At 39.6% G+C, this 12039-nt stretch overlaps 1 long non-coding RNA gene across 1 annotated transcript; it reads right to left on the bottom strand.

The window, feature by feature from the left end:
- Positions 1 to 5526: 5526 nt before the first annotated feature.
- LOC112975748 lies at positions 5527 to 7231 on the bottom strand. The gene is made up of 2 exons (XR_003256741.1): positions 7053 to 7231; positions 5527 to 6069 (listed from the first exon to the last, which is right to left on the bottom strand). It is a non-coding gene; the product is annotated as an uncharacterized LOC112975748 (long non-coding RNA).
- Between the last annotated feature and the right edge of the window lie 4808 nt (positions 7232 to 12039).

Here is a 12039-nt window from a genome sequence, read left to right as displayed (position 1 = left end):
CGGCTCGCCCCGCCCCGGCCGACGGGCCTCGCCTGGAGCGCTGCGGCCGCCTGCGGGCGGCGTGTGGCGGAGGAGGGTAGGTGTAGCGAGCTGCCCGTTCTCAGCGTGCTGTGTTCCGCGGGCAGCTGTGAGAGGCCAGGCGCAGCGGAGCGCGTTGGTGCCGTGCCAAGGCGCGTTTCGAGGACAAGACCTCAAATATCGCTGGGGCCTCAGGGGAGAGCAGGGAGCCGCGGGGGGTGGAACGCAGGCTTGGCTCAGGCTTGGCTCCCCTCTGCGTAGCGAGGCATTTGCCTCGCAAGCAGAGCGCTCGGTCAGCCACCGGGCGTGTTAAAAATAGTTTTGGAAAGTTCATTTTTTCATGCTGGAAATGCAGCACCATACGGCTTCTTAAAAATGTCTGTGGCTATATCTATTGCCTTGAGCTTCAACTCAAAAGTACACAGAGAAGAGTTGCTTCATTGGCTCTTATTTGGTGTAAATGTGGTTTTTTTATGGGAGGGGGATGCCTTATAATCACATCTGTGGCCTACTAAGAAAAAACAGAGCTGCTTTTCCTCAAATTTCCTTCTAGAGCGCTTCACAGTTCCTGTGGCGGTGTGTCACGGCAACCGTTCCGCTCCGTGGTGCGTGAAGGTTTGGCTACCGCGCCTATAAGCCGAAGCGATTAGTAGAGAAAAGGAATTCAAACAGTTCTCTGGCTTCTCTCTTTCGACATCTTTACTGAAGGACTGAGCTTGCTCTTCAAATCCGATAAGGTTGATACTACCTCATCCTTGTGAGGAGTAAAAGTTGTATGTTGCCAGTTGCAACATTAAAGCAGTTTCCAAACACGCTTTATTTACAAGTATATTTATTCTCTGTAATCTATTTTTATCTTTTAATGCTGTACAAACACCCGCTTTTCACTGTGGGAAAATCAGCTAGTATCAATCGTATCTGACGTTATGAAGTAGCTTTAGTTCAGCCAGTCTTACTATTTGCCAAAATTCATCGTCTCGTTCCTTTTCTATCCTCAAAATACACCGAGGAAGAAGTGCTTCTTCTGCAAGTGCAATTTCTTAGGTCAGCTCTGTGCTGGAGAGCTAATTGCCTCTCTGTCTGCATTTCCTATTGTTTTTCTCCAGTAGACCTGATCTAATTAATCATTTTCCAGCACGAATCAGTGTTGGTGTGATGAACAAAATAATTACTTAATGCTTCTTAATATTTAAGGTTTAGATCAGAACCATTCTTTCATTTTGGGGACGATGCTAAAACAAAAGGAAAAACCTCTGAAAAACCAAGAAATTTGACGCTACAGATGGGGTTTGGATGCCCAGTCACAGGAAAGAAGTGCTGAATTTGAAGGACATGGGGTTTTTATACAATGCATGAAAAGACTTTGGCAATAAAAGCATCACTTAAGCAGCGTGTTCAGTAGGGAAATGGCTAAAGTCAGCACCTTTAAAATGAAGTTGACTAAAAAGCACCAGTAAACACAGAGTACAGCGGCATACCTGAAATTCAGGCAAGACAGAAAGTGCCTTCATCTACTCAATATCATTGTGTTGGGGTTCCCTCCTTTCTGATGGAGGAGCCATCGCTGTTGCTGCTAAAAGCATCTTTCCAAAAGGATATTGCCTGTATGGTTATGCTCCTTCCTTTATGGGAGTAGGGGCTAAAAATAGGACAAAATTATTTAGGACAAAGTTATTTGGCTCCTTAGTTTCAAAGGAAGATGGGCTAGTATTGCATCCTTCTAATAACAGAAGTAAGGTAAGTAAGACTAATGCTTTAAAATGTATCCATAGCACCTTACCTATTTGATGTTGTGTTTTTTTTCCTGGAGCTTGACTCTGGATGACTTTGTTTCTTTTTCCGTGCTGAGAGTAAGACCTGTATTCATTTGAAAGCATCAGGTGGCTGATGCTTGCTACATTTTCTTTCTAATTTTCTAGACATAAAATCTAAGTAGAGATGCTTTTTATTTCTCAGTGGTGCAAGATTTAAAAATAATGCCAAAAAATCCAAGTATTCTTGTTTTCATGAATGATTTTTTCAAATATTACCTGTAATTCACTACAAATTTGAAGAGAATGTTGCTCAGGGTTTGTTGTTAATGTTCAATCTTGTTATTATGTGCTTATCTAGCAGAGATTAATAATGCACTACACTTAGCAGCAGTCGTGCTTTGAAGGGTGTTGCCTTGATCCAGCACATTGATTAAGTAGTTATTTCATCCTCCTGTTTTGGCAGCTAAATTTGGGTTGAGCTGTAATCATTCTCCATATGTGCCCCAAGGCTATAAATAATCCACTCACTTCCTATATAATTGAAATTATGTGCTTTTTTTGTTTCTATTTGTAGTGCTGCGCTGTGATGACCACCACAGCTGATAACTTTGCTAGCTATGAAGAGGGGCAGGTGGAACTCGGCCGGAGTTCCAGTAGCTCTGTTTTGGACTATTCCGAAGATACGTTTGAGCCATTCAGCGAGGAGGAAGAAGGCTGCTCGCAATATGAGAGTGAACCATCTGAATCTTATTGTTCCACAGAGGATTTAGAGAGGTCTGCTGTATCAGATGTGTTGGAAAGGATAGCACAGCTGGCAGGCCAAAATCATGCAGGTATGCAGGGTTTACCATGCTTGAGACCTGTCCTTCATAGCTTTTCATCTGTGGAGACTTGAATCAGCAAAAATAAAAATGTAAAAATTGCATAGATTGTTCTTGCTGTTCAAAGCAACACAGGTTCTGTATGTTCACTTCTTCAGCTAGGCGTGTATTTTGTCCTCTCAAGATTTGCTGGTGACTATATGCAGAAGGGTATTATTTAGCCATGGAAACCCTTTCTTAGTAATCTTGTGGTGCTGAAATTCTATTGGTATGTTAAAAAAATTCTGCAAAATACTCTGAGCGAGTTACCATATATGAAAAGTAGCTGGGATGTAGAGTATTTTAATGCCTGAAAGCTGCATCAGATGAATGATTAAGAATAGGCAACAGGGCATAAGTTAGCTGACATAACCTTGTTTGTTAGTTGCTATTTTTTTCCATTTCTATGGGATTCTCTGTCATTCTTCTGCATTCTTCTTTTCTCCAAGGTTGGTCCGGAAAGTATAGTGAGTACTTGAAGACATTGCTWTTTTTTTTTTTTTAAATCTGGCCTTGGAATAAGGGCTTGTCAGGTTATATAAACAGCATAGTTTTAAAGATTATCTAGGACAGTTTAATATATATTTTTAAATTAGTGTAGATATAAGATGTATTTTAATGTCTGTTAGCTGTTACTGTTGTAATCTCATTCTGCTGAGTTCAACTTGATCAACTGGCTTATACCAATATATGTTTAACCTTGTCTGTAGTAAACTTTTAAAATTGGAAAACTTTTCCTATTGCAGACAAGCCCGATAGTCATGCCCCTTCCCTCCCTCATCCACCCAACACTTTACTCTTTTTCACTCTGCAGTAATAACCAACACTGTTATCATTAGAAATCTCTTTTAAATATTGTTTAGACATGAAATCCCAACAGTATAGGCCAAAACTTGTCATCAGATGTATGTGCATGAATGTAAACACTGTTTATCCTAGAACAGAACATAGCCTTAGAGATCAGTGCTTCGGAATCTGAATTAAGAGATAGTGTTCGTCTTGGTGTCTTATTCATGCTACATTTATGTAATTGAACTGTGTCTAATAGATTAAATTTGACAGTCTTGCTCAAGATTTTTACTCTTACAAATGATAGATTTTAATAAAACTTTTCTGGAGACTTTTGAAATTATTCCTTGCCCAACCACTGAAATCCTCATTTTTAGGATCAAGGAGAGCATGTTTAGAGGAAACCTTTTTCTGTACACAAAAGTGTTTTTAAGAAGTGAAAAAGAATACATTAACAAGTGTTACCACTTTGTTTACCAGGTTAATATTTCTTAAAATTGTGGAGTCTTCTGAATACTACTAGTTCAATGAGAAACTAGGGAATAACACATGGAAAAATGTTTTGGAAAACAGAGAGCTTTCTACAGCATATATCTTTCTGAGAGCAGCATACATAAATAATAAAAAAAAGCTACAGAAAGCCTGTCGTGCTGGTGTCCCTGTGGGGACACATTATTTCCTTGTATAAACCCACTGAATTTCCTATCAGTACGCTGACAAGAGTATAGAGAATTTAGTTGTTTGCTGATTGTGCTTAGTATGTTGAATGGGGCCCGTGTCTTATGTATATTGCCGTCGGTGACGGTGTCTCTTCGGACCTCTAAGTCTTTTGACTTCAGCCAGCCATTCACTTCCACTTCTTGGCAATTCCCTCAGTTACTGCAGGACTGAAGTTGTACTGAAACCATCTGGATAACAGGGAACTGATACAAATTTTGATTTCTCCCCCTCCCCTCCCCCCCCATTTTTCCCTTGGATCAATTCCTGGATGCGGTTCACTTAAGCTCTCAGGAATACTTGTATGCCACAAAAGAAGAGGCCATGCAGGGTTGAAAATAAGTGATGGGACTGAGGGAAGGGGAAGGTAGATTGGTGTTAAGTCAACTTCTCAAACAAAATTGAATGTGTTGACAAGCCCTAAGCATTAGTCTCTGCTCTTCTCAGCGTATCCAGTGTTGCCTTTTGGTGGGGTGATTAAAAATGAGCAATATAAGATATTTTTGTGTGATAGAAGCTTGCTCAGTACATTTCACCCCCAAATCACTGGTGTCCTCTGTGTAGTCCTGTGGCTTGTTTTTTTGTTCCCTCAGTGGAGAAAACCCAGTCATGTTCAAGTGGAGAATTATTTGCCTCCTGCTTTATTTTTGTTTTGTCTCAGTCCTGCTTTCTTCACAACGCATATTCTAAGCTACCTTTTTTCGTTGTAGATGAGCAGTCTGAAAGAGCAGAATCTGCAGCTATAGAAAGAGATTTCTTGGGGAAGCAGATTGACCTTCTAAAAAACAAAGAAGCTGGCATTAAGCAAGACAAATCTGTCATCAGAACTCAAGCTGGTAAGTTCAGCAACTCTAGTAGAAGTTATAATTCTTGTTTCTTTTGAAAGCTGATGTAAATTTTTAGCTGGACTTAATATTACATACAAGTTATTAAAGTCGAGCCAGGTAATTAACAAAGTACAATGTTTTTTATGCTTTCTGGGAAAACGGTTTGTCTTCCATAGCTCATATTGCTTGGATGCTCCTGATATGACATCATCCTAGTAATGCATTATCACAAGGTCTGGATAAATCTACTTTAGTAAAAACGTATCCACATTTCAAACTTAACTGTAAAAAGTCAAAATTTTACTGAAGTGTTTAGTATTTTCCCTTTTTTCTCACCAGCTGTACAGGTACTAGGACTTTGGTCTGGTTGTTTCTTCCAAAATAAATATTACTTTAGAATTTGGGCAAAATGTGCTTCCCCCCCACCCCCAAACAATTCTATTCCTCCTGTCAGCAATATTTTAGTTCCTTTCCCAGACGGAGGGAGGCAGCAGGATACCAACTTTGACAAGCACAATGAAACGGCTTTAACCAACACAATGATGGAGAAGGAGAGGGAAGAAAGAAGGATGCTGTTTGCATGTACTTGTTATGAAAGCAACTGCAAGAGCAGATGGTGGCATGCAAGTCCTGCTCAAGTTTTCCTATGAAGTGTGTCAGAGATACTATTTTTAATTAAAAACAAAAGCAAGAAAGCAGTAACTGAGTAAAAAATGATTGAAGCAGAAGGAGTATCTTCAATCTGTATGTATGTGAAAAGTGAACAAACTCTCAAAGTTTTGTAGGTTGCCTTTAAGACTGATTCATCGGTCGGAGATGGATCCTCCTTCCCAGATGCTTTGTGACACTGCACTTAAGTACAAGCATCCTCAAGCCCTCCGTATATCGTGTGAAAACAAGACATAAGATCATTTTTAGGTTATTCCTAAGTTTAGCTTGCTCACAACAGTGGTGAGTCAATGTTACAAGTTCCTGACTCCATCTTCAGCATTTTTCTTATTATTACTGGACTTCCAAGACTGCAGTGTAGTCAGAAGTGAAAAGACAACTATGTAGATCATCTCTTCCACAGCAGAGAGAGTCTAATCTCCAAGGTAAATTTATCTGTGAATCAAAAGGTCACAAAATACTGATGCATTTTAGGAAAACTAAGAGGAGCTGATGAGTTTGGATTCACTTAATGAATGATAAACAATATAGCGTTAAGGAAGTTTTCCATCTATATAGGGTTTTCCCTTGAAGGTTAAAGTTGGGAAGATTTTATTCTCTTAATCAGTCTCAGATTTCTGTAGTTCTGCACGAAGAAACCTGCTTTCATTTTGTATGCTTTAATGGGTAAGTGGAGTCAGTCTGGTTACAGAGTCTGAGTAGCCAGTTCTGTCTCATTAGCTTGAGGTGACTTAGGAAATGATGCCATTTCTTCTGCCTGCCTATCTTATTGCTGATCATAGCAGCCAAGCAGTTTTCAATTTAATTGTTACAGTGCTTCCAACTACTAGCAACATGACAAACAGAAAATAAGGTTCATGCTTGTGCTTCTTTCATGTAAACAGTACGGTCATGTGATTGACTGGTTATTCCCAAATCTATCAGCGTCAATCGTGCACTTAGCTGTGTACTACGTCACGCTACGAAGGTTTGATAGTAACGACTGAGACAGTAATGTAATAAAAAACTATGTTTACTTCCTCATGCAAGCTCTTAGATTAGTAACATCCATTAAAATAATGCGATTACTAATTTAGAAAGGATAGTCCAAAAAAGGATAACCTGAAATCGTTGATTATTGATTCAAAAAGGATAACGTGAAATCATCGATTACTGGTTTAGAAAGGATAACCTGAAATAATGCAATTAATGGTTTAGAAAGGATAACCCGAAACCATCAGTTACTGCGCTAGTAATTGGAAGCACTGCTTATCCCTACTTGAAAGCTTTCTTGTTCACTCTCTTAGCGAGAGGACTCTCAACCTCGAGGAGTTACTACTTGCAAGCTTTTGGTTCACTCTCTTAGCAAGAGGGCTCTCAGCCTCGCGAGGAGTTCCCTTAACCCAGCATCCCAGGAAAAGGGGGGGAGGAGTACTCACGGTCCAGCCGGAGAGGATGGTCAGGTCACGTTCCCGTCCCTGCTCAAACTCTCCTGCTCGGTGACCCTTTTTTATACCTGGCTGGGACTCTGGGCAAATATCATCCATGCTGATTCATGCATAGTTGCATATTTGTAGAGTTGCTTCTCATTGGCCTTTTTGGCTTTATTATTCGTTTCCTGCCCCTTCCTGATATGCTAATTAGGAGGGGGTGTGCGAGATAATATTAAAATAGGGTGTAATGAGCTGAAGGTTACCATAGGTCAGAGTTAAGTTCTGTGATCGTGGTCTTTTGCTCCTTGCGAGACAGGGAGGTGGACTGCGATGTCTTCACATCGCTTCCTCCTTCGCCTCGTTTGTCTCGCCACCATCCTCATGTTGGCATCTGGACCCGGCCATACTCGTTACTCAGTCCCTAACTTCTCTAATTTTGTTAGTCTGTGGACTCATAATAATAGTTTTGAGACGGTCTTTAGTATCCAAGTCTCTTTTTTTATACGGCTGGGACTCTGGGCAAATACTGCTTTCTCTGAGCTCTGCGAGTTTTGTAACAACRGGACTGTTCGCCTGCTCGGAAGGACCCTGCTAGTGAGGCAAGACCACAACATCTCCGTATGGCTTCCTCCTTCCCTGCGGGTCCGGGTCCGTGCAGATTCCTTAGTTGGCAGACTTTTTCAGTCCTGTTAACCCTTCACTCGCTCAACACTACATCTTTTGCAGTAGAATATCAGTATTACACAAAATAAGCAGAGCAACTTTCATATAATGGCGTCTGCTTCCCTTTGACTTAATAATTCAGTACTCAGTAGCCTTGAGACTCTCTTATTATTTTATCTACTTGGAGTGTGTGTGGGGGGGGGGTTGGGTTTTTTTTAAGAAAAAAAAAAAGTAATATATATGCATTGAGCACATGTTACTTTTGATTTGTTCTTCAGGTAGTATAACGAGTTTTTTTATATCTTGTCATTGATAGGATTAAATGTGAATAAATTCCTGGTTTGCATATGGGAATGCCCCGGAATATAATCTTCATTTTTCTTAGTTTTATTTATAGCTTCAAAGAAGGCAAACCTAGATGTTGGCCTCAGGAAAAATGAGAAAGTTTTGTCATCATTATTGTCTCTTTCTTTCTTCTCTGCTTCTCCACCCCAGTTCTGCACCAACTAGCTGTTATTAGGCAAATATATCTCCTAAAGGACTGCTATTTCTATGAGTCCCTGACTCCGTATCAGTTATTCCAAAGACCATTAGTCTTGGAATGGAATAAACTTTAAAACTTACTACAGAAAACAGCAGTTCTTCAGCTTAGGTGTTTCTGAAAGTTCAAGTGGAACTTTTAAATGCTCTGACTTGTACTTTAGTCAGAAATTTGCTCTCACCTTTGTGTGTAGTTGTCTACACTAAGCTTTTTGCTCTTTCCTTTTTCTGCAGCGTTACCACTGCCCTAGCGCTAGCAAAAGCGAGAGTGCTGTAGTTGTTAACATTATGGTATTTAGAGGCACGGAAACGTTTGAATTGGGTCAGATAATCTTGTGGCTGAAATACAGATGGTCAGTCAGTATTAACAATTTCACCATTATTGTTATTATGCTAATGGTATACAGGCAAATAAATGCCTACAATTTCTGTTGTTAAGGCGAAAGGAATTGGCATGTGCACATAGATACGTGGGTACTGAGGGAAGCATAAGGCTTTATTTCTCTGTATCAGATCTTTTTCCCGGCTTGTCCAGTATATTTCTGTCTGCTGAGTAGATCTAGTTTGTATTCGCTTTGTGAACAAGTTTCCACATGCCCAAGCATTTAATTATTGACTTAGCACATTAACAACCAGGTTTAAGGAGCTGGAAGGCCAAGAGGCAAAACGTGATAACCTGAGACATTCTACGGTTCTTCTAAGAAGCTTATAGCATTTAACCATAAAAGAATAAGATTTGATATCATCTTTTTGACATGGTTGGATCTTTTATAAGATCATGCAACAAATGGATAATAGAGCCAAATGATATCTCAGTTTTTTTATTGGTTCTAAATACTGAACTCTGCTTGGAGCTAAAACTGATATTTATCACTGAGAAATGGCAAATACAGTACTAGAGTATGGAATCATAGAAATATTAAATAACTCACTAGATGCATATCGTGCTATATGTTGGCTGTAGTTGATATTCTCTATTCCATAAATAGGGGCTGGAAGGGGAATTTCAGCTAGCAACATCCACATGGAAACTCCTGCCTGTAAAGAAAGTTCATCTGGTTCATGAATGTCTTTGTAGAGCCGGGAAAGGATTTGTTTCTTACTCTGGAAAAGAATGAATATCTTCTGAAAGACATAGATTCTGCAAAGTCCTTACCGTTGTCACTTCTCACCAATGTCAGTAGAAATTAAGGATACCCTGCACCATGCTGGAGGAACTTTTCTGGCTTTGAATTCATTTTTATATTTAATGGTAAAACCCTGATTTATGGGACTGCTCATCTCAGTTCTGCATTACCTGTGCAAATCTTTCAGACGTTACTTTTGCTCATTAGGCTTGTCTGCCTAATCTGAACTGTTGTATTCAGTCGTACCAAAGCAATTTAGATAATTATGAAAATCTTGAGATGTAGAGATGTAGGGTTAATCTTTCTGAAAAGTAGTTATCACTTCAGCGTGGTTACTGCCTTTCACAATTATCTTTCCATTACCTATTTTACAATTTCTCTTTTTAAAATGGTGGTAGAGCATAACAATAACAAAATGCCTGCCAAGTTTTTGCTTTTAAAACAAAGCTAGACGTAAAAGGAAAACAAAAAAAACAAGCAAATGGTCAATTTTCTTTATTTTTCTTTTTCACTCTTACAGGCTTGAAATGTCATGTTTAAAAATATAGTCACATACAGAAAGAAAAACCTATGTAGGTCACTGAGTTGTAAACCGTGTAAGAGGGTTTAGAATGTAGACACAGAGATTAGCTCTCTCCATCGGTGCGCATCAAGTGCTTCTGTAATCAGAGCAACTTGTTGCTCCGGTTCGTTGTGCTTTAATTCCTACATGCTGTGTTTTGTGATCTTACTAATGTATGATATGTGGCTCCAATCTGCCTGTTCTCGTGCCTGGTTTTGCTTTTCTTGTCGCGTCTTCCTACCTTTGCTCTCCTCTAAGACAGAGGGCGTGGGAATGCAGGATTTCGGGGCAACCAAGCATCAGCAAAGGGTGCTTCTGGAACAGTAATCGGCGCTGGCAGGGATTCTCTACAGACAGGCATGCGGTGACATTTAAGTCTGCCACCACAAATGGAGATTAGCATTCGAGCATGTCTAGCCCAAAGATGGAGAGAATTTCTTGTCTGAAAGACAGGCAAGAAATGAAGCCAAACAGCAAAGCTCGTGTGTAGATCCTGTTGTATGCATCTCTTCCCTTTTGACTGAAGGACAGGCAAATCCGAAGGTGTAAATAATCATTGTATAGTTAAGACTACTTTTTATAAATTTAACTGTGTTCTGGCTTTCCTCATGTTTTTCTTTCTTATTTCAGTAAAACTGTAGCCCTAGATCCTTGAATTCTTTTGTTCTTTCTCCGTTTATTTACTGTTAAACTTGAATTCATATTAAACTAATAACTCCTTTTTGAAATAGGTTGTGCAGTCATGGTTAAAATCACTGTTCTCTTTGCTAGCGTTGCCTCTAATGTCTGTAGGTGCATGTCAGCAAATGAGGAGTGTCTGGTAGCCCACAATCCATGCACTGCTACAAGCCAATTCTTAATTAAAATGTGCTACTGTAAGTCAGAAGCGACTGAAGTTAATGAATTAGGCTGGTATTCAACTGTCGCAAAATGTTCGGCAGGCCCCATGCGTTTTACTTACCCATCTGGGTACTCAGTATATGTAAATGCTTTGTTCTGTTTTTTTTACAATAGTACTTTTTAATTCTTTTATTCATTTGATATGCAGCATAATGAATATGCATGTATTTTATTAGTGTAAACAAGCCCGATACCTGCCTGTCACTTGCCCTGTGTTACAGGGCTTATGCAATACACTTGGAAGGGAAATGACCTGATGACTGAGTGATCTTTTCCTACTCACATGTTCGTGATTCCACCAAAAATATATATATTTTCTGTTTTTAATTCCTGTTCATCTGTCTAGGAAGTATCGCCATGACTTTGGCTGTAGTGAATTTGATGCACCGAGTTCTAAGGAGCAATAAATTGCTTTATGATGATTGATTCTGAACTGTGGCAGTTGCGCTTAAATCACACATTTTCCTTGTCACCCGTAAAGCAAGGCTCACTGATTTCGACTTCACTTCATTTTAAATACAGATTCACTTACTCTTTATAAGGACCGGCTACGCTTCTGAAGAAATGTTTTGCTTCTCTATAAAATTCCAGAGTGATGTCTTGGGTACTTGAGGTTAAATTCACCACTGCATATTTAGGAAAAGCTTTACGCTATTTCTTCCTATGTTTTTAAGAATTTGTCTTGTGGTTATGCCAAGGTACCCCAAAGGCCTGGAGTGCTAATGCACCAGTTGTCGTACAAGCAGCGCTTGTCCAGGAAAAGTAAAACTGAGTTTAAGGGAATCCATTGAAAGCAAGCGAACGGGACAATAGGAAAAGCTTGCTTAAGAGATATAATCGTGGTGTCCGGCTGAGTAGGCAACATTATTTGGTGTTTCTGAATACTTTGAGTTGAAACAAAGTCACCATCCTTAACTTGTGGAGTCATTAGTTGTCTGACTTTTTTTGGCTCTTCAGTTTTTTAGACTAAAAAAATTTTTTTTTAGTTTTTAATTTGTTTTGACTCTCAGAGCAGAGCCCTGAGAAGGGAACTGTGCACTAGCCTTAACTGAATGCAAAGACGTTCACGAGGTTTCAGCACTTTCTGCGCTGTTTTGTCTCTCATTTCTCATTCAGTTGCACATGTTTAAGTGTTCAGTTGGGTTTAGTAGTTGCATAAAAGTGAAATTTGTGTAAGAAAGGTAGAGCAGTATTTTGCCCT

This window comes from Apteryx rowi, unplaced genomic scaffold, assembly GCF_003343035.1.
Source record: "Apteryx rowi isolate R43461 unplaced genomic scaffold, aptRow1 scaffold_69, whole genome shotgun sequence".
In the NCBI taxonomy this organism is placed as follows: Eukaryota; Metazoa; Chordata; class Aves; order Apterygiformes; family Apterygidae; genus Apteryx; species Apteryx rowi.
The sequence above is the reverse complement of the archived record's forward strand: the minus strand, read 5'-3'. Positions and strand labels throughout refer to the sequence as shown.